The sequence below is a fragment of the Adiantum capillus-veneris genome, chromosome 24 (assembly GCF_014529385.1).
Source record: "Adiantum capillus-veneris isolate H3 chromosome 24, ASM1452938v2, whole genome shotgun sequence".
In the NCBI taxonomy this organism is placed as follows: Eukaryota; Viridiplantae; Streptophyta; class Polypodiopsida; order Polypodiales; family Pteridaceae; genus Adiantum; species Adiantum capillus-veneris.
The window spans coordinates 135,368,151-135,390,750 of NC_140954.1; the positions used below are offsets into that span (position 1 = coordinate 135,368,151).

Below are 22,600 nucleotides of genomic sequence, written 5' to 3' on the forward strand. Positions count from 1 at the left end.
CAGGTAGACGACTTTGGCAGTGCTAGATTGAGGAGACTATGGTTGGAAGGACCAGGTGATGGCGCTATAGAAGGAAAACCCGTACATAGATTCTGTGGGGTTGCCAAGAGGGATTGGAAGGGGGTGGTGTATGCAAGGCCAAAGGTTGCATATTGATGTGTGTCAAAAGCTACTGTGAGGTGCTTAAGAGTAAGGCCAAGGTGGCCTTTGCAGATGTTGAAAGTAGGGTCGTGAGGCTGGCTTCAGAGGGGGAGGATGCAACCTGTGACGGCCCTGAGTACAATAAGGGGATCCGGTTGTTGATGATTGCACAGTTTGAGCGGCTCCGGGCAGGTGTTCTGGGATGAAAAAACAACAAGGAAAGGGTTGGCGCTACAAGCGAGGAGGAGGTGAAGCACCAAAAGCTGGTGGAGTTTGAAGGCGGGAGTAAAGAGTCGATTGAAGATTGCCAAGTGGATTGGAAGCATCGCTACCTTTGGTTATTGCAGGAAAGGTCGAAAGGTGGAAAAAGCCATCTAAAGGTAGGGCTACCAACCAAGGGACTCAGTCCCTCATGTTCCAAGAATCAATAGGGAGATTCCAACCATTGATGATGCATATGCTGCTCCCCAGCGATTACGATAGGCCAATATTAATTGTGATACACCACATTGAAAATCTACAGTCCCCTTAAGCTTTGAGCTTTCAGAGTTTGGCCAGCTTGCTCACACATTAGTAACCATACTGTTGTAGCTATTCTAGGTCTACAATAAGTAATTATAACTCGCACACATTCATAACCTTAGTTTATATTTTCATATATTATTCATCCTACTCTTTTTTCCTGATCATTATAGGAATCAACATACTTTTCCCTCAGACCGATGGTTCCACTTTAATTTTGTCATTGCTCAAATTTTTCAGATCGTGTTGTTATGTTGCTTAGCGCAAAAAAAAAAGCTAATTGTTCCGACGGCCGTATCTCGACACAAGCACGTTCAATACATTCATGGTGTTGCAGGGTTTAATACATCTTAAATGATCATCTTTGTCATATGTTAGTGCTAATTTGAACACACACGTCCAGTGATGGGCATCATCTTGTCTCATGAGTTTGCATTGCTTTCCATAGCTCGAAGAACCCCATCAGGGGTGTAGGGTTGTGTACTTTTTTTATTATTCCATTTTATATATATATATAATTTTTCTATGCGCCTTTTATCTTTTTGCACACATGAAATTCCACTCTATCATCAAAGAGTGACATAATGGCTCTCTAACCCCATTTCTTTCATGCTTTCTACGATTGTTGACGATTGCACAAGATTGTAAGGCCTAACTCTTAGGTAGAAGCTAAAGATGTAAGGCCTTCATAAAGCATGGGATTATTGGGAGCAATTTCGGATTGTTGGATAGACCTAATCGATTAGTGCCACATGGCACGTTGATGATAACACACCTATTTTCTTCCTTTTTCTTGAGCATAGTCTTATGTAAATGTGCAAGATAACTTTTGTTTTTATAAAAGAAGGTCACTGAGTGAGGGTCTTAGGCACATGGTCATAGTCAGAAATTTGGTCACCTCACATCAAGAAACTGTCGTGAATTGCCCTTAGGAGACTTTTGGACATTGTCCTTCCCCTTAGGCTCATTGGAACCCTTGTTTTCCGTGGGCTTAAGATTTCTCTTAGCCCCTGTTTGGAAATTGATTTGAGAAGCCACCATAGTATGATGTATAACCCGCAGATATGGTGCGTGGCCTTTGGGAGTTGACATACTCCGCCATTTCTTCAGTTAAGCCCACACAAAATTGTTGTTTTTGCTCTCCAAAATCCATCTTTTTGAAGACATTGGCTTTGAGATGTAAGTCCCAAAACTTGTCAACTTATCTATGGATGGATTCATAGGGAGAGAGCTTCAAGCTTTGCCATTCGGTGAGTACTTTGTCTTTGGCATCGGTGGCCAAAAACTGCTTCATGATGGAAGCTCTTAAAGCTTTCCACGTTGGTGCGAGAGAATCACTTCCAAATATTCCACCCTTACTCTCATTTTAATTGAGTCGACACGACCCGCTATAGATCCGTGGCAAGGGAGATTGTTTGACCTAATAACACTATGCCCGCAACTCTCTACTAAAAGAAACAAACTTGCTCTCTCAGTGCTTCTTGCATCAGCTATTACCTTAATTATGTCCGGTTATACTCATTTGCAATGGTGTAATGGAATTGGATTTACAATCAGGTTGCTCTAAGCTTCTTTTTAATGCTCCATCTTATGATATTACTTGATATTGTATGTCATCCCTACTAGTTTTCACTCTTTGTGCATTATATTTCCACTTTTAATGCCAATGGTAAGCAGATATCACACATTCATGTCGACTTCTCAATGTTAACATGGCATGTCCCCTATATGTCTATCACTATGATTGTTCCCATTTTGTACAAATTCTCTCCCAAATTATCAGTTTTAAAATCAATAAACTCAAGATATTCTGCCTTTGGTCACATTATTTTAGTGTATGATTAGATTGCTATTGAATTTAACACAAAGTCGTTTTTAGTGCTTTTTTTTATAAAAAAGTTTTGCAGATAAATCTAACTACAATGTTCTCATATCAAGCTCCAGGAATGACATTTCGTAATGCATTTTGATAATACCCCTCTTGAAACATCATTTCAATTATCCCTGATAAGTAAGTTCTATCTATGTATCTTTAGACCTAAAAGTAACATTATCTACTTCACCACAAGTGCTTATCCCATCTCTTCTCTTCTCTTGGCCCCTCCAAATTCTCCCACCCTTCACCACATTTGCTTATGTGCAAATCGTCTAGTTTAATAGTGGTTTGATAAATTAATGTTTATTAAATTTAAATTCTTTTAAGTGAGTCCTTTTGTAGACATTCTCACACCCCTATGAATACCCAATAACCTTGCAGCATGCAAGAATTTTTCCAAATGCTTTTAAGAAGACATAAATTCCTTATGTTGCTAAATCCATTGTTTCTAATGTCATGGCTTCTACTTTCTTTGATTAGACTCTTTACTGAGATGACTTGTCATACCACTACTTACATGAGCTGAGTTGGTGTGCGATGATCGCTAAGATTTGGTACATGCTTCCACATTCCAATCTATTCCAATTTCATATCAAACATGTCATTTATTTTTCACTTCTTTTATGCCATGCCTAGTCCATTGGTCATAGACACACAGATTCGCCGATTTAGGCAATGTGTAGATACTCAACCTGGTGCAGATCCGTCGATTTAGGCAGCACATTGATAAATTGCAGATTCATGATTTTTAAACTTATACCAAATGCAAATTCGCCGATTTATGCTGCACGTCTTGTTGGTGTAGATTCGCCGATTTAGGCAACACCAATCACGAAATCATGCTGCAGTGTGGCTGGCCACCACTGTAACTGGTATGATTTTGTTACCTGCGTATACAAAATGAAGGATATTTGGATTTGGATTTGAAATGGGTACATGTTGGCAGATGTTTGGATTTGGATTTGGAATGGATATATGATGATTTTCTATCACGATAGTGTTGTACTTGAGATTGATGAGAATTGATTATTGAATGATGAGTGTGACCAATGATATCTTGATTCATCAAGGCATGACATATAGTGCTTATTCTAGTGGTATGGGACACTAGGATAGGTAGTATGTGGATGTCGGCAGGCATAAGTAATGTTGTTTCGTTTCATAAATTTTTCATTTTACAACGTGCTATTGCTAACACAGAATACTAATCACTATTTGCGTACATCGTTGATTATGTGTTATGCGAGGCGTCAGGTATGCTGATTTGTTCATTTATGACTAGCAGTATGTTGTTTCAGGTATTTTGTAGGGCAACCACGCCTCCGTCTGTAGCAGGCCATCTATCAAGTTGCCCCATTTTTTTGAGATTGGGAACCTCACATGCGCCCAAGAACCTCCTAACCCCAGTGACATTTGTGTATGTCTCTTTTATTCTTTGGATTGCATCCACTTTTTTTGGACATGGTTTTCTACCATATGGCCCACACATGTGTCCAACAATAAGCACTTCGTTGACACCAACCATAGACATTTTACCTACTGACAATGTGAGGTTCACTTCCTCCACCAACCTAGAGAATATCCTATCACAATCATCTATGTGATTTGTTACAAACTTACGACACTCTTTCAAATCTAGTGTTTCATCTTTCTCACCTTCTTCACATCCTTTGATAGGAAAATCATCAATGAAAGGCATTGTGATTTGAGGAATAAAGTCTCATAAGACCTTGTTGATACCATTCATCATATGTGCAACCGAGTCAGTTGCTCCCTGAGGTAAGGTACACATCCTTACCAAGCCCAAAGGTGTCCTCGTGGTTGTTAAGACCCTGCTTTCAATTCATACCCTGAGTAGATGTTCGCCATTGAATAGATAGCCTTTCCTGCAAATCCTTCTGCAAAGTCATCCACAATTGGACATGTACCCACACTCTTGATTATTATGACCTTGTTTATAGGTTGCATGTCTTGGATGAAGCATAAAGCACCATTTTTCTTTGGGACTATGAATCACCTATTTGATTATGAAGCACAAGAAGGCTCATAAATCCCCATTTTAATTTTCTAATTCAATAATTCTACTAGCTTTGACAAATGAGCCTTTGGAATTGGAATAGGTTATAGATTCCAAGATACATGAGAAATTGTGAAAATCACCATAGGAGCAACACATCTTGGATTTCTAGTTGAAATAGGCGTATTTAGCACCTATGATAACCAGATCTTGGACTGTGTTCTCGAAAGAGCACTCTGCCACATAAAATCCTTTGCCAACAACTATAAAATGACAAGTTTTTGTTGCTTGTCTCCGCTGTCGCCCAGTCCCATAAGCTATGGGAAGACATCCGTTGGCCCATAAAGTACAAGACCACTGAGCGAACACAACAAATCTCTAATCCTTCATGATCGACGGTCTTCTTGCATCACATACCCATCCTCAACCTTATTCTGATTGCCCATGTTCACCCTGTGTGTAAGATCTCCGATGTCAGGATACATACTCGGAAGGGAGATAACTTTAAGATTTTCTTCAGACCGAAGACGTTGCCATTGGATTCATTCGCTCTTTTCCTACCCTCAGCTGTAAACACAAATTCCATGCCAATGGGGTTGCCTCCGCTATCCCCATAGATCACAAATCCTATAAAGAAGACCCTCAAGACTTGAAGAGAGAATATTGATCCCTTCCACACGGGAGGAGAAGTATTTTATGACCCTCCAACACTTGGAGGAGAAAAGAAGTATACGAGGGAAGGGCATGTTCCCTACGGTTCATAAAATTGGGAGAGGACGATGCCACGCCACCGCCATACACATGTAGGGTTTCTTCCTTTTTGTGTGTGCAGAAGCACATGTGCACACATTGCATTTTCTATGATATTATAGAAACCAAGTAACCAAATATTAATTACTATTGACATGTGCTAACTCCCAAATTTTACAATCTAATGAGGTTTGGACATTTGATAAACTCAATATGTGCATTTGGGATCTACCTTTGACACAAAAGACATGTACATCACTAAATTCAACAAAAAAAAATTCTCGTGTAATGATCGTTGGGTACCTCATGTATCTTGAGAAAACATCAATTACAATTGTGTCATTACACATCGTAGAAGAGGCGTGAGCTACTTGAATGACTTACAATAATTGTTTAGTGTATTGACATCATCACAATTATAGGAGCATGTAGGAATTTGTATCTCACTTTTACATCATACTTACACTTCATGATTGCCCATGAGTTGAACTGAAGCACCCGACACACTAGTTTAGCAGCTTGAACATTTCTTTGGAGGGTCCCTCGATCTTCCAAGCGAGCTATCCAGAATCCATGGTAATCCGCCGGACATGAGTGATTGGCTTTGTGAAGAGTGTGTGTATTCATTGGCCCAAGTCACTAAGGCCGGGTTCAGGCGAGGCGGCGACAAGTAAAAACCAAAGTGGAATGAGTCCTGTGTGGAGAATTCTTATTCGGCAGAAAGATTATGGCTCGTTTTTGGACCCACTTAAAATCTGGCAACCCCCCTCCTCCCTTGAAAGGCCTTTGCTACCGCCTACTTTTCAGCTTGAAATGTGCTCCACACAGATTGAATCGGCGCGAGTGCGTGCAAAGGCTTCAACACCACCACTAGCTTTGCCACTGGGCTCGTCTGAACCCGGTCTAAGCAAAAATCTCCATCCGCCCTGGTGTGGCAACACTGAGTCCTGACAGAGCCCCTGGGGCCTAAACCACTCCCAATTTGGCAGATCACGTTTTTTTAAAAAACCATAAAGAGGGGTGCTTGTGAATTAAATTAGAGGGGCAAAATTACAAGATATTCTCGGAGATAGGCTCGATGGTAGATCGCGTTCCCCCCCCCCCCCCCCCCCCCCCCCCCCCCCCCCCCTAAAAAGTGGTGGGAGTGTATATTAGATAAGTAACAAGGTTACAATATCCTGGGGGAGATTACAAAAACAACGAGGTACAAGTAGGGATATACTGTTTGGTACACATCGGGAGATACTCCTTCGATCAAAATTACATCTGGCATATTCTAGTTGCTAAGTACAATTAAACACTCTCATTCACCAGCTATTTCTATTAGGCAGTGAGCTAAGAACTTCTTGGAGGTGTGCTATGAGCCGCAGTCCATTGAAGTGCTCTTGCCTTATCTTTTCTTCTTCTCCTCTGCAGTCATCTATCATCCACTACAGGTGAGTGTAGGAGCCGTCAAGCAGGACCTCCTGTTGTTTGTTTATGTTTGCACTGTTGTAGAATCCCATGCAGTCAGTTAGGACTTTCCGATTAGCCTCATAAATTCTGCATTGGTCAAGTTTGAGTTGGTTGGCATGCAAAGAGAAGTGAGAAAAGAGTATCCTCAGACTTTTAGTCTGGTAAGCAATGTTAAATAGGCTATCATTCCTTTCAAGCCAGATTAAATAGAAAACTGCTCCTTTGATCCTGTTCCAAATAACAAAAAATATTGAAACTAAGTCACCAAGCAGAAATTGTTTCTGGTTGGGGGTGGAGCCGACGGCATTACATAAGGGGAGCAAAATATTAGTGTTGGCTAGACAGTTCAAGAACAGATGGGGGATGTCTTCCTCAGTTTGGGAGCACCTTTTGCAGGTTCCTGGGCCCATTCCAACAACCCTCAGTCTGCTTCCTGTCCATACTGCTTTGTGCAAGATGAGCCAAAGGAGTACCGAGTGTTTCACCGAGATTTCTTTGCTCCAGATGTTCTGGAACTTGAAAATCCATTGTTTCTTTGTTAAACTTACCTTCCATTTTTTGTTGAGGGTGGTGTGCACAGGGGCCTGCAAGATGGGGGGGAGAGTTGGGGGGGTGGTGGAGAGAACTGCCGTTGCCCCAGTAGAGAGCCTTGGGGGAAGGGTCGTGTGCGGGTGAGAGGGACCACTCCATACCTTTCGGGAAGAGATATTTTCTTGCATCTAGTAGTGTTAGCCCCCATGATTGCAGTTGATGGTGCTTGAGGAGTTCAGAGTGCGTAAGCCATCTTGATTTCATTGTGTGCCAAGGGGAGTGTTGAGATGTCGAGCTCTACACCTTGAGCTGGCATCCACTACGGGTCTTAGCCGCTTACGGCATTTACTCACTGGCGCGTTAGGTGACCGACACGGAGGATCTCTGCCAGTGATTCTACAGCTGGACTACACTTATAGTGCCAGCCTAGTACGCTTCTAGCGAGTTCACACTTAGTGACCGCATGTACATATGTGCTACTTTTCAGCTTTAGCACTTAGTGATTTTGTACTCTCTTTTCTGTGAAGAAGAAGAAGAAGCTTTCCATCTCTGTGTGCTTTGTGCTTGTCTTGTGTAGCTCTCTTGCATCCTCATTCTTTACATGGTATCAGAGCCTGGTGCAGGCAAGAGAGGCTAAGAGAGCAAGAGCATCACAATCCCTTCGTTCGCAATCCACGACCAGGTCTCCAAAGTGCATCACAATCCCTTCGTTCGCTGAACAGGTCTCCAAAGTGCAGTATACAGAGATTTACTATACAAGTACAGTGGTTGTATGTACGCTTGATTGTGGACACTCGTTGAGTGTAGAAAGAGTTACAGGTACCACGATAGCAGGTTCAGCAGATTTGCAGGTTTTTGCAGATTGCAGCTATTTTGTCTTAGTGCTTCAAGATGTCTGACGGTTTCAGTCAGATTGTTACTGAGAAGCTTGAGAAAAATAACTACCCTGCATGGAAGTTCAGAATAACAAATTTCCTAAAAGGAAAAGCTTATTGGGACTATGTAGAAGGAGACAATGAAAAGGAACCAGAGATTCCCGAGGCAAATGGTACAACAGAACAAAGGAAAGCTTTGAGGGACTGGCAACAAGGCCAGAGCAAAGTGATGTATTGGCTTTCTATGAGCATCAGAGATGGCATGATGGGCTATCTACAGGATGCTGAAACCCCCGCCATTGCATGGAAAAACTTAGGCAGAGTGTTCGAGGTGAACACCAAGGCCAGGAAGCTTCAACTAAAGTCGGAGCTAAATCAAGTTAAGAGGAACAACCTCTCAATCAATGATTATGCCTTGAAGATCAAGAGTATCATTGAGGCTCTTGGATCTATTAAAGTCTCAGTGGAAGACGATGACATTGTCCGTGCATGCTTGGATGGTCTAGGAGATGAGTATGTACATTTTAGGTCTTCCATGAATACAAGAGACGACATCCCCGTGTTCCAAGATTTGATTTCTATGCTTATTCTTGAGGAGAAGAACCTTGACACATCTTCTTCTCATGGCAGAAATAATTCTGAACAGGCCTTCTATTCTAACTCCAACAGAGGTAGAGGTAGAGGTCGTGGTCGAGGCCCAAGGGGTTGCAGGGGCCAATTTCTGGAAGGTCAATCAAATCAAAACAATACAGGTGGCAAGGGAAACCAGTCTCAAGGCAGGGGGAGTCAAAGAGGTCGTGGTGCAGGATCAAGCAGGCAGCAACATACTCCAGATAGCAGAGAATGTTGGACTTGTGGTGAAAGAGGTCACATGTCACGTGACTGTCCAAAGGGAAAAGCAAGTAGAAAGAGAGAACAGGGCAACTATGCATCTACTAGCAGAGATGCAGATGACAGCAAAAACGAGCGCATGTTTGTTATGCAACATGTAATGAATACAATGACTGCAGAGAATTCCACCCAAGATGATGTTTGGTATGTGGATTCAGGTGCCTCTAATCACATGACGTCTCGTGGAGAGTGGTTTAGAGATATGCGCAAACCAGATGTGTCAGGCTATGTGCAGAGAGGAGATGACACAGCTCACCCCATTGCTCATGTAGGGGACATACCTCTAAATACGAAGAGTGGGAAATCAAAGTACATAGCAGATGTACTTCATGTCCCAAACATTACAAAGAATCTTGTTTCTGTTGGACAAATGGTTGAGCAGGGTTTGCAGGTTCGCTTCAATCCAAATGGCTGTTATGTAGAAGATTTCCAGAATGGCTGTAAGCTGATCACAGAGGGCAAATGTGTGGGCAGAATGTTTACACTGAATGTAGACATGCCTGAGGTAAAAGCTGCATTATTTGCACAGGGCACAGGTGTTGTGGCTGATGTTGACATTTGGCACAAACGCATTGGCCATGTCAATGAGCAGAGATTGCGCAGCATGCAATCAAAACAGATTGTAAAAGGTTTGCCCAAATTCAAGGTGGATGGTATGCATAAAGTGTGTGCAGCATGCCAGTTTGGAAAACAGTCAAAGGGCTCATTTCCACATGAGTGCAATGTATGTAAAAAGCCACTTGAGGTGGTGCACACAGATGTTTGGGGTCCAACTGATACTGCAAGTATACATGGTTGCAGGTATTATGTCTCTTTCATTGATGACCATACAAGGAAAGTATGGGTCTACTTCATGCGTAACAAAAGTGAAGTGTTTGGTCACTTTCAAGACTTCAAAGTCATGATTGAGAAGGAGACAGATATGCAAATCAAGACATTGAGGTCAGATGGAGGGGGAGAGTACTTCTCCAATGATTTTTCAGATTTTCTGCGAATGCATGGTATACAAAGGCAATTTACATGCAAATATACTCCACAGTAGAATGGGGTCGCAGAAAGAAAAAACAGGCACATTGCAGAGGTTGCACGTGCATTGATGAATGAGAAGAACATGCCTCATCATTTCTGGGTTGAAGCTGTAAATACAGCTGTGTACATTATGAACAGGACACCTACAGCTGCGGTGCATGATGTAACACCTGAGGAAAAGTTTACAGGTACAAAGCCTGATTTGGCACACTTGAAAGTGTTTGGCTGCATAGCTTACGTGCATGTACCAGATGAGTTGCGTAGGAAATTGGATCCTAAAGCAGAGAAATGTATTCTTGTGGGATATTCCCTTGAACAAAAGGGGTACAGGTGCTACAATCCTACTACACGAGAATTACGAGTGAGCAGAGATGTAGTCTTTGATGAGATGAGCAGCTGGTACAGTAATGCACATGGCACTATTGGGGCTGATGTAAAAGATGATGTGGTTGTACAAAATGTGAGGCCACAGTCACAGGTTTTGAGTGGACCACAAGAGTCCTCTTCTCGTGGCTCTGTTGAGAAACCATGGAATGGTAGACTACGTACGCAGGTTACTCCACCAACAGGTACAGGGAATGTATCACGAAAAGGAAAGGAAAAGGTTGATCTTATGGCTGATGCATCATCCGGTTTTTCACATGTAGACATGGATTCAGATGGTTCTGAACAAAGTCTTGATGAGGAATTTGGAATTCCGGCTGTTAGGACACCTGGTGTAAGGAAAGTACAAGAAGATGCTGGAGGGCAAAGGAGTGACCCAGGACCACGCAGATCTAATAAAGTCAGAAATCCAGTTCAGAAATTGACTTATGATGGGTATCTAACGCATCACCAAGCCTACATGGCTAAGGTGATACAGGATGTGGAGCCCACATGTTTTGAAGATGCAGTTGGAAATGTGCATTGGGATGATGCAATGAATGAAGAGATGGCTGCATTGGAAGCAAACGACACATGGGAGTTGGTGCCATTGCCAAGTGGCAAGAAAGCTATTGGCTGTAAATGGGTGTATAAAACCAAGCATAAGGCTGATGGTAACATTGAGCGTCACAAGGCAAGGCTGGTCGCAAAGGGTTATGCACAAACGTATGGCATAGACTATGAGGAGACCTTTGCTCCAGTGGCAAAGATGACGACTGTGAGAGCTGTCATAGCAGTGGCTGCATCTAGAGGATGGATTATGCATCAAATGGATGTAAAGAATGCCTTCTTGAATGGTGAGTTGCAAGAGGAAGTGTATATGGATCAGCCACCTGGTTATGTCGATCCAGGTTACCCAGATTATGTATGCAGACTTCTCAAAGCTTTGTATGGTTTGAAGCAGGGCTCTAGAGCATGGTATGACAGGATTGCCAAGTATCTTGTCAGTATTGGTTTTAGGAGAGCTCATGCTGATCATTCACTCTATGTACGTGAGAGTGATGTGGGGATTGTGGTCATTACCATATATGTAGATGACCTTATTATTGTGGGTGACAATGCTATGGAGATTGACCATGTGAAGGGCCTTCTCAAACAGGAGTTTGAAATGAAAGATTTGGGTGAGTTGCGCTACTTTCTTGGCATTGAGGTGATCAGGACTCCAGAGGGTGTATGGCTATCACAGAGACAGTATGCTTTGGACATGCTGTCAAAGTATGGTATGGATGATTGTAAGCCAATTTCTATTCCCTTGGATGTGAATGCAAAGCTGAGTGCAGAGAAGGGTGATGTTGTTGAGGATGTCAACATGTACAGGAAGATTGTGGGTAGTCTAATCTACTTGACTATCACGAGGCCAGACTTGAGCTACACAGTAGGCTTGGAGAGTCAGTTCACGTAACTTCCGAGGAAGCCACATTTGGATGGAGTACGACGCACACTTAGGTATGTGCAAGGTACTCTTGACTACGCATTGTTCTATGCAGCAGATGCACCATTAGCATTGTATGGGTATACAGATGCAGATTGGGCAGGTAGCATTGTTGATAGGAGATCTACGAGTGGCTTCATGTTCTCTTTTGGGAGTGCTGCTGTTACTTGGAGCAGCAAAAAGCAGCCTATGGTTGCTTTATCGAGCACAGAGGCCGAGTACTGAGGTGCAGCAATTGCGTCGTGCGAGGTAGCTTGGCTACGCACATTACTTGAGGACTTGGGAGTGCAGGTGGACCAGCAGATTTTCATCCATTGTGACAACCTCAGCAGCATGCAGTTGGCTAGGAACCCAGTGTTCCATGCCAGGACCAAACACATAGAGGTCCATTACCACTACGTTCGAGAGCGAGTGTTGGCGGGAGACATCGACTTGGTCTACGTCAGCACAGAGGAGCAGATAGCGGATATCTTTACCAAGGCCCTCGGAGCTGAGAAGCTTCGACGTTTTCGGACTATGCTTGGACTCTGCGACATGCAGAGCTCGAGGGGGAGTGTTGAGATGTCGAGCTCTACACCTTGAGCTGGCATCCACTACGGGTCTTAGCCGCTTACGGCATTTACTCACTGGCGCGTTAGGTGACCGACACGGAGGATCTCTGCCAGTGATTCTACAGCTGGACTACACTTATAGTGCCAGCCTAGTACGCTTCTAGCGAGTTCACACTTAGTGACCGCATGTACATATGTGCTACTTTTCAGCTTTAGCACTTAGTGATTTTGTACTCTCTTTTCTGTGAAGAAGAAGAAGAAGCTTTCCATCTCTGTGTGCTTTGTGCTTGTCTTGTGTAGCTCTCTTGCATCCTCATTCTTTACAAGGTCCTTCCAGGAGGTTAATCCTTTGTTGTGGATACGTCTAGCTGTCCTACCCTGAGCTTGGGTAAGGGGGGGGATTGGGGGTAACGACCACCATAAAGATTCCTGGGCTCTGATACCGAGGCTGTGCTTTGATTCCCAATTGACTTTCAGGCTCGGGTCTATATCTGTTCCAGGCCTTCCAAATAGATTTGAGGAGGTAAGAGCCTTTTGCTATTACTTCTATTGGACCAAAGAAAAGGGTACACCTTGGGATGTTGTCGACCCCTTGGATTCCTTTGAGTTGAAACTTATCTACGTGCCGAAAAAGGAGGGAGGCCCATTCCTCTTTAGGTTGGTCGAGGGCTCTAAGAACGAGTTTTACTGCTAGTTTGTCCGCCCAGTCAATGACGTTGGTTATTCCTAGCCCTCCTTGCTCCTTAGGGAACTCCCACTTGACTCTAGCTATCCCTTTCCTGAGAGGGTCACCTGTCCAGAGGAAGTTCTTGCAGATCTTGATAAAGTCTTTTAAGTGATTATCGGGGGGTCTCTAGCAGGAAAGGAAGTAAAGCACATAGTTGGTAATGTAATGCTTGATAACTAGAGCCTTGCCTGCTAGGTTAGCTTGGAATCCAAGCCATCGATTCATTTTGGCTGCGAATTTCTCCAGGACCCAGTTCCACCTTTGCTTCATGGTGACTTTGAACCCAAATGGAATTCCTAGCAGACGGAAGATAACTCCGTCTCGTAGAACAGAGCAGCCTTGCTCGATGATCCAGCTAGGGAGGGGGGAGTGCAAAGCTCTGATGCCAGTTTTGGAGTGGTTGATAGCATTCCCAAAACTTCCGAAGTGATTGTTCATCATTGTGTAGAAAGCCCTTGGTGTCATCCGCGCCTGCCATTGGGAAGGGAGATGCCCTTGATGCTGCCCTCAACCACTTTGGCTTTGATTAGCTAGTTTAGTGAGTCGGTTGCTGTGGCGAAGAGGAGAGGGGCCAGTGGGCATCCTTGTGTGACCGATCGATTAAGGGAAAACGGGTGTGAGAGGGAGTTGTTAAGTGAAACTCTAGCTTTGACATTTCCTAGTAGCGTTAGAACAAATCTGACCACTTTTGGTCCAAAGCCCATCAATTTTAGGCATTCAATCAGGAGGGTTTACCATTAAAGCTTCATTTATCACCCAAGCTGCATGCAAAAGCGCAAAGCCCAGTGAGCACATACTTTTCTTGCGACGTGCCTCTCCAGATTCTCCCCCGCTCCACTCCAAAACGGTTTCCTCTTCTCGACTCGACCTACCGAGTACCGACACGAAGCCAACCTCTATCGACTATGGCGCCTTGCTAGGTTAAAAACACACACACACACACACTTTCCTGTAGACAAGGAGATCGATTCACACGGTGCGGTCCCCCCACATTATAACCCCCGTTTCACTTTGTTAAAGCAGGGCCGATTTTCCTTCATCATGCTGCTCTGCTAGGACATGTTACCTGCGTCTGTGCTTGTGTGTGTTTTTTTGAGATCTCTCCCTCTCTCTCTCTCTCTCTCTCTCTCTCTCTCTCTCTCTCTCTCTCTCTCACACACACACACACACACACACACACACACACACACACACACACACACACACACACACACACACACACACACACACACACACACACACACACACACACACACAGAGGTGTGACTAACTAAAACTAGCTTAGCTTTGTCCAACTCATGTTCTTTCAGCTTTCAGGCAACAGAGATAGTTTTTCTCTTGCACCATGTAGCCATTTTATTATTCTGCACTTCAGTGGAGAACAGTGAATGGCAAGAATGAAAGTCAAGCATGAAGCTGTGGCAGACAATGTCTTCAATCCACAAACTGCTGAAAGGTAACTTTCTTAATGTGGGTGTCTATCAAAACCCCTGTCGGTGCACGGGGTTCTCTTGTTTGTGCTTCTTTTGCTGTGCTGTAGTTCAATCAGCGGCAGATATGCTGTGTAAATTATTTTTCTCAACTTGGGCAGTAATATGGCTACGGTGGATGATTTATCAGCTAAGACCATAGAATTTCTCAGGGCAAGGTTGCTGGCAGAGCGAGCCACATCGAAATCTGCTAGACAACAAACTCAGGAAATGTCCGAGAAGGTATGCTAAGTCTTGAAAGCACATCTACACGTTTGATTGTTAGATTCTTTTGAACCAGTGTTAAATGCTTGACAGCTTCCTTAAGTGTTTTTAGGTAAGTATTTCAATGTAAGTAATTGCATGAGGAGTGATGATACTGTAGAATCCCCGTAGACAACAGCGACATCTTATGAGCAATTTCACTAAATCTATAAGAGAATTGCATGAGGAATGGTGGTATCTCAACAATGACATCTTATTAGCAATTACACTTAATCCTAGAGAATTGCATGAATGCCAGCGGTACTGTAGAATCCTCGTTGACGGTGGCTGTAAGGAGTGGCTAATTTGTCTGCTACGGGCTCCGTTGTTGTAAGTGTTAACTTAATGTGATCAACAGGCATCACTATGTTCTGATTCTCTACCTTTCGCTGATTTGTACCAAGCTTTTGTATCATTTGTAGCTATGCCAGAGGTGGGGTAAACAAGTGGCTTGCAAAACAGATGCAGGGACTAAAGAAGTAATAGTTTAAGAAATGTCTTCTATAATGACATACCAGTGTAGACAAATGATAACCTTTAGAACTTGGTTACCTCTTTCTGCATCATTTCAACGCATGTATCTTGGGTTCCAATGCATCCCTTTTCTTCGCATTCACCTCATTCCCTGGGCAAGCTTGACCTTGATGAGAAAGGATACTCAGCATCTATGTACACCAGCTTTGGTTTGTGAAGTGCACAAAGTGATTGTGAGGAGTAACCTCTTTTGTTATGCAGGTCAATAACCTGCATATCCGCCTCGAGACAGAGATTAAGCACATAAAGGAAGCTGAAGCTGCAATGGAAAAGGTGTTTTTGGCGTTGAAAGCGAAGGGCGTTCTTATGGACAGAGTCTTGTTGTTCCCTACAGATTTGAATGGGAATTCAATGGGTGACGCTTCACCATCAGATTACGGCGAAGGCAAGAGTTGTCTGGAGAGGTTCCTTGTTCCCCCATTCAACATGGAAAAGGGGAAAGAGATGAAAGCAGCACCCAGAGGAAGGGCATTTTGGAATGTGTGACTGAGCTGCATGGGAGATTATCCATTGTGGAGGATACTGAAGATACAAATGGCACCAGCGATGCTCCTGGTGCTAATCCAGTTGAGAGGAAAGCACATGTCCCTTTTAGGGACATTGCTGAGCACCCGCACCGATGCTTGATGGAGCATGGCCATGATAAGAAAGAAGTTTGCCAAGATCATCGTATGCTTGATGGCACCCCTATTGTAAAGGGTGATATAGGGACAGGGCAAAGCATCCAACAAGGGTATACTTGTCAATCTTATTGTTGACGATCCTTTTTCATGCTTAGATGGTTCCAATTAGGCTTTAGATTTACAATTTTTCAAGGCTGAAGTTTTTGTTCTGTATGCCAAATTGTCTTATTATCATTTCTAATGTTCACTTTTTTGCAGGCTTTGTATCACAGCAAAATTGAAAGCATTGCTACAGCAGATAGAAGAAGAGGTGGGTGCTCTTCCTGAGGAGCAGACACTACTTGCTAAGCTCCAGGGGATTGCGGGTCACTTAACATGCTAGGTAGGGGTCAAGAAGCAGGTTTGGAGAGTGATCACGTAGAGAGCAGCAACCAGCCTGAGATTATCAATAGCTCATTGGAAAGGGTCACTGCCCCTGAGGCCAAAAATTGTACCCACATGGAGGAAGGGATAGACAGAAGAGAAAGGTTGGCTAAGAGGTTATTCTCAAGCCCCAAAGGTCAGCTGCAACGTAGGCCTTTAATGTCCTTGACAAGCACACTCTCTACACCCTCTATGGAAAACACTTTTCTGGAGAGCAATGCGTTCTATGAGCGAAAACCATCGTGCGACTTGCTGAATGGAGCCAACAGGGATGCATATGTTGGGCCATGGATAGGGGGCCATTGGCTCCACATGTGTTTCAATATGACAATCCACATTTGCAGATAACATATCCGCCATCCATGGCTGATTGGGGTTCTATCTCAAGAAGCAACAGTCACATGGGATTTGAGTCTTCATATTTGGTAGAAGTTCCGAGTCCAAAGAGCTCTGATGCGCTCTCTGTTGGGGATAAGTTGCGGCCCAAACATGGGCGACACAATGATGATGTCTGGTCTCCAGCAAGAGCGTTATCAGGCTTTGAGGGGCAGAATGCATGCTTTCTAGCTAGTTTAGACAGACAATCTAGGGCTATGCTCCCAAATGGCTATATACTTAATGACATCACCAATGAGGGCCTCATGGAACAGGGTTACAATCATCCGAATATGTATCTTCAAGGTCGGTTTCCTCATAGCATACTACATTCTCACCAAGAAAGAGATCTAAGAAATTCTATGATTAGAGCTGTGCCATGGCAACAATTGAAGGACTGTTCTTCATATAACGATGAAGCTGCTTCAGTCATGGATGAGAGAAATGGGAGACTTGGAGGTATTCTAATGGCATTGGATGCAGCAAGGCAGCATGTGCAAGGAGACGAACTTATGGGACCTCCATAAGTTATGGAGACGAACTTATGTGCAAGGAGACGAACTTATGGGAACTTATGTGCAGTGGATGCTTGGCTAAAGAGAGGGTATCTCCATGGGGATTTTCCTCCTGAGTTTCAACGCGACACATGGCGGTCATGCAGCCATGCGCCAATTGTACGATTCCCACCTTCTCCTACCTCAGAGCATGGATATTCTCCATTTGAGAGGCCCCGTGGTGGGCATCGCAGAAGTAGTTCTGTGTCAACAGACTTCATGATGTCTGAATGGGACAATTCGCAGCCTCCAAGAGGGGAGGTCCATTTGGGGAATGGCATCACTTTGTATACAGACTGATCCTGTCATTAGCATCAATTAGCAACATTGCTCGGCAGCCGCCCGGCGCCAAGTGAAAGCTGCAGCATTGGGCCTATTTAACTCTGGTGTCAGTAAGCATCAAGCATAGAAGGGGCTCTGTTTCTTGCATATGTAGTAGTAGCTCATTTGGAGGAATGTGATTGCAAGCTGGTGGGCAACCGATTAACAAAGGTAACAACAGCATTGTAAAAGGTGCAAGTCATTAAGTTTGATTTCTTGTGAGTGGATTAAATGCGAGACAAACATAATTACATGACAAATCCATCACCAAATATAAGAAAAAGGAAAAGGGCTCTCTCTCTCTCTCTCTCTCTCTCTCTCTCACACACACACACACACACACACACACACACACACACCCCTCCCCCCCCCCCCCTAAGATCTATGTTGAATCAAACCCTTAGCCTCCAGTCAACCAACCAGGTAGCAATTGTGATACCTAGTTCTATGGTAAGACCCTTACACTAGTGTGCTAAAAAATATAGGTGACCTGACTCGTTCCTTTGACATGGAAGAATCCGCTTGCTTTTGATATGATGCCATTGTATTGGCCCCTCTACCTCAATCGACATATGCATGAAGACCAAGTCGATGAAGAAGCTACAAGGACACCCTAGCAGAAGGCCTTGGACTATTGGATACACCTCGGTAATTTTAACCAACTTTTTACCTTCGAAAAATACCAGTTTGAGCACCGTTTGCCTCATAAAAAATTGAAATGTAGACCACATTATGTCCAAAAATTTCTATTCGTGAATTGTGAATGCATCACGTCCAAACTTTCCTAGACAATAAAGTTTGAAAACACATCTTGTCCATAGTCCCGCCAATAACAATGGATTGGCGTGCACATCTATAGTGTTTTTATACGTCGTGATGGTTACTTGCCAAATGCATGTGCCTTGAACTTCGACCCACGGGTTCAAACACCAATAACTTGAACTCCCAACACACATAGGTCCACATCATTTGTAGGGGAGCTTTTTTTGCCCCTCTTTGCCGCTCACAAGCCTCTCCTTGGTTGAAGCTACTTGCGACGATGACCACCTGACTAGAAATCTGGTGTCGTGGCCATTGTGCCCCACCACATACGCCATGCCAATCTCCTTTGTCAAATCTTTATCAACCGATATCTTTGTCAAGCTTGCCTTTGCCTTCCACCGCTTGTGACTTCTTGCTTTTGCCTTTGTTTTTGTATTCCCGAGCAAAAAAAAAGTCTTCTCTCATTTATTACAACGACTCTTGGACCTCGTGGGTATCAAGGCAGCTAACTGAGCACTCGCCTTGCCGTTCTTGTCAAATTTGCCTTTGCCTCTGTCCTCTATAGAACTCATGCATTTGCCTTTGGTTGCACATTCTCAAGCCAAACAAACATCTTCATCTCCCTTAAGAACTTCAGTCATGCATAGACTGCTAGTGGTGTTGGTGGTAGATCCACTTTCCATAGTTGATCGTTGATGTTATTCTGGTTCTTCTTCGTCGAGGCCCTCAGGAATGGCCCTCAAAACTTGGTACAAGATTTACCATCAAAACTGTCAAAGGTCCAGTATCGTAGCTCAAACTCGCAATGTTTCAAGATGCTCACTTTGCTGGAGCACTTCTAAACACCACCAAGGTCATGGAAAAGTTCTCGTGCCCATGCAGTAGCACTGTTGGGATGGCATATCAAGATGCCATCAAAATGCCGGCGATTGGGGTTTCCTTGGGTCCTAGCGTTTTAAACACCCTTTGAAGCTCTGTCTCGAGACGCTAGGGGTAGCTCCGATTGGTTGCCTCTCAATTGCTACACAAAACAAGCTACAACATGTAAGCGTTTTAGAAAGGAGCACCTCACGATTGCAAAAAGGAGCATTTTCAAGCCCGCCTTTGTAAAAGCGCTCGCCTAGGGCACCAAGAAAACTAGAGTGCTTCGTTAGCTACATTGACACAATTTGATGACCATTTGATTTAACAACATGAAAGAACATAAGTGAATTGAGAATGGAACTATATATATTAGTGAAACTGTTTGATGTTTATAATACAGATACTGATGTAGAATGAGTAGAAGAATTAATGAAATTTAAAAGCCAAGGACAAATTTAAACATGTTGCTCTCTAATTTGTTTAGCTTGTTGTCAATACGACGCAAATGCATATTTCAGACAAGATTCTCCTAGAGCACTTATTGCTCTCTTAAGTGCACCATATTTGGCATGATATCGACCAAACCACTGCCGAGCTCCACTCTATTAGTATGCCAATTCAACGGAAGTACCAACAATTTGTCTCAAGCTGACAGCACCTAGCAAGCGGCATCTTCTCTGAGTTTCCCCCTTTGGATGCACAACATCAGGACATCGTGCTCTTGTACTCTTCTCTTTTATCATTAATCTCAGAGCATCCTTTCGGCTCATGCTATTGTACTCATTACCAATTGTACTTATTTGAATATATTCTAGTTTCAGTATCATTTTTCCATTTCCATTTTAGTTTTGTCTTGTCTTTGTTTTGAACTGGTTTAGCTAACTCTACTAACTCAACCTCGAATAAATGTTAGAAGTGACCAACTCATTCCATTTTAACAATCACGGTGGTGAGATGAACTGATCTTGATAGGGAATCCCTCTCCCAATCAGATTTCTGAGTTAGCCAAATTTAGTCATGCTGCCCAAAAGAGTTGGCTATGGCAGAAGACCATCAACCATATTTGTAGACAATCCAAATCACGTTAGTCCAATCCCAAAGGAGTGAGAGCGAGACTTCGACACTGACACATAGGGTGGCAATAAATCGATCCGACCTTGGATTAGCGAGAGGCGGAGAAACAGGATGAATCCCAGTACTCTACGAGATCCAGGCATCGGTGGTCGGAAACAGTAGAGAGATACTCACAATTTGGTGAGTCTCAGAGGAAAGAAAAGGGAAAAAGAAAAAAACATATAAATGAGAGTGATGGAAGCAGAAAGAGTCACAAGTTAGGACACACGAAGACAGAGCAAAAACCAGACCCAAATATTGTAACTAAAATGGATGATAATGACAAGTGGGATGCAGATATTGATCAGTACATCAAGAGAAGGACTAGAAAACGCAAGTCAATATCAAAAGCGAAGTCTAGGCACCATGAAAGATCCTTTGATTCAAAGATTGTATTTCATGTGCTCAAAGGAGGAAAGAAAGGCAAGCCACATGTCCATATTCAAGCCTTTGAACAATATGGTGAGCTCAAGGACATTGACAAAGACAAAGACAAATGGGGAGAATGTTTTTCTTAGACATTGAAAGATGCAGCTTGAATTTGGTACTACCATTACCTAGCATACTGGATCATAACATATAGTAAGTTGATCAAAATATTCCAGCTTGAGTATTCAAATAACAGAGGGGATGAAGATATTTTATGTGAACTCGATAGGATTAAACAAGGTAAATTTGGAGCTATGTTGAGAAAATTAAGGACCATATAGCTACACAAACTCGCGTCTGAAAAGAGAATGAGGGTTTGGTTCCTTAGTCGCGGGTTTAGAAGTAAAAAGAGAGATTCCAGTCCCCACAAAGAGATACATTGATCTGGTGAAACTTACTTTGAAATTCGAATAACAAGCCAAACAGGACAAGGGTCACAAGAGTAGATGAGATTTTAATGATATATTGAGATGATGAAAACTGAGGAGTTTGATTGCACCTCTAGCTCCAATTTATTTGATAGCAACTGATATGATAAGGGCAAGAGAAAAAAGAAAGGATCTTGGACAAAGAAACTCGAGGAGATGTCCAAGCAACTTGCTAAAATGGATAAGGCTAGAATCCCAGTCAACAAACTTGAGACCTAGTGTTCGAAGTGAAAATCTAGGGATCACAAGTTAGATGAATGTAGTCAATGTACCTACTGTAAAGCCATGTTTGAACTAATTGCAAAATTAGAATTTAACATTTCAATTGGCCGCTCATTCCCTATCTGAGTGTGACAAGGGTCTGATATCGAAGCCTACAGTGGGAGCTGAATGTCTTGGCAAAGCTTGCCTTGCAAGGCTATTTCACAATTTGCTGTCTAGTTGGGACTCGGAGGGCTAAATAGATAGATAGATAGATAGAGAGAGAGAGAGAGAGAGAGAGAGAGAGAGAGAGAGAGAGAGAGAGAGAGAGAGAGAGAGAGAGAGAGAGAGAGAGAGAGAAAGAAGGGTCTTGAGGATGGTTGCTCAGCATGGTAATGACATGGGCAAGGGTGTGTGGGCTGCACCAGGTCGGACTCTGGAAGCCGGCAGACAAAGTTGGTGACAAGTTTGGACGAGGTTTGTAGGAAATACCAGATTTTCAATTCATAGCCTCTTCACCAACAACCAATATGGAAGCGTACTGGATCACTTTATGGTAAAAGCGTGTGTGTTTTTTCTTTTATGTGGTGCCCTTTAATAAAAAAATGGCGCTGTAGGAGTCATTGTGAAAGAGCTGATGTAGCCCTACAAAAGAGCCCATGGACGTCTTCCTCGACAATATAGAGTTGCAACGTGAATCGGGAAGGCGCAGGGCCCCTTGTTGTGGGAAGCGTGGGAGAAAGAGATCAACCGACACTGAAATCCTGGGCAATTACCGTAATCAATATTAATTTGAGTAGTGCCTTAAGTGCAACTTAATCATTAACCAAGGTGGATGTTAACAACACCATCATTTGAATAAACTAAAAACAAGGAGTTTAGGATCCCTTTACAAGATTAAGTGGACGGTTAACAGCTCCAGGACTTATCAAAATGATTAACATCTTAAATTGATGACAATGATGCCTTGTTGCTCTTTTCCTGTTTCAATCCCCCTTAAGCTTCTCAAATCTCTTGCAT

At 43.2% G+C, this 22,600-nt stretch overlaps 1 pseudogene across 1 annotated transcript; it reads left to right on the forward strand.

The window, feature by feature from the left end:
- Window positions 1-14,227: 14,227 nt before the first annotated feature.
- On the forward strand, window positions 14,228-20,188 carry LOC147427197 (uncharacterized; annotated as a pseudogene). The gene is made up of 4 exons (XR_015186251.1): window positions 14,228-14,676; window positions 14,812-14,932; window positions 15,689-16,220; window positions 16,369-20,188. The product of XR_015186251.1 is annotated as an uncharacterized LOC147427197 (transcript).
- Window positions 20,189-22,600: the final 2,412 nt, after the last annotated feature.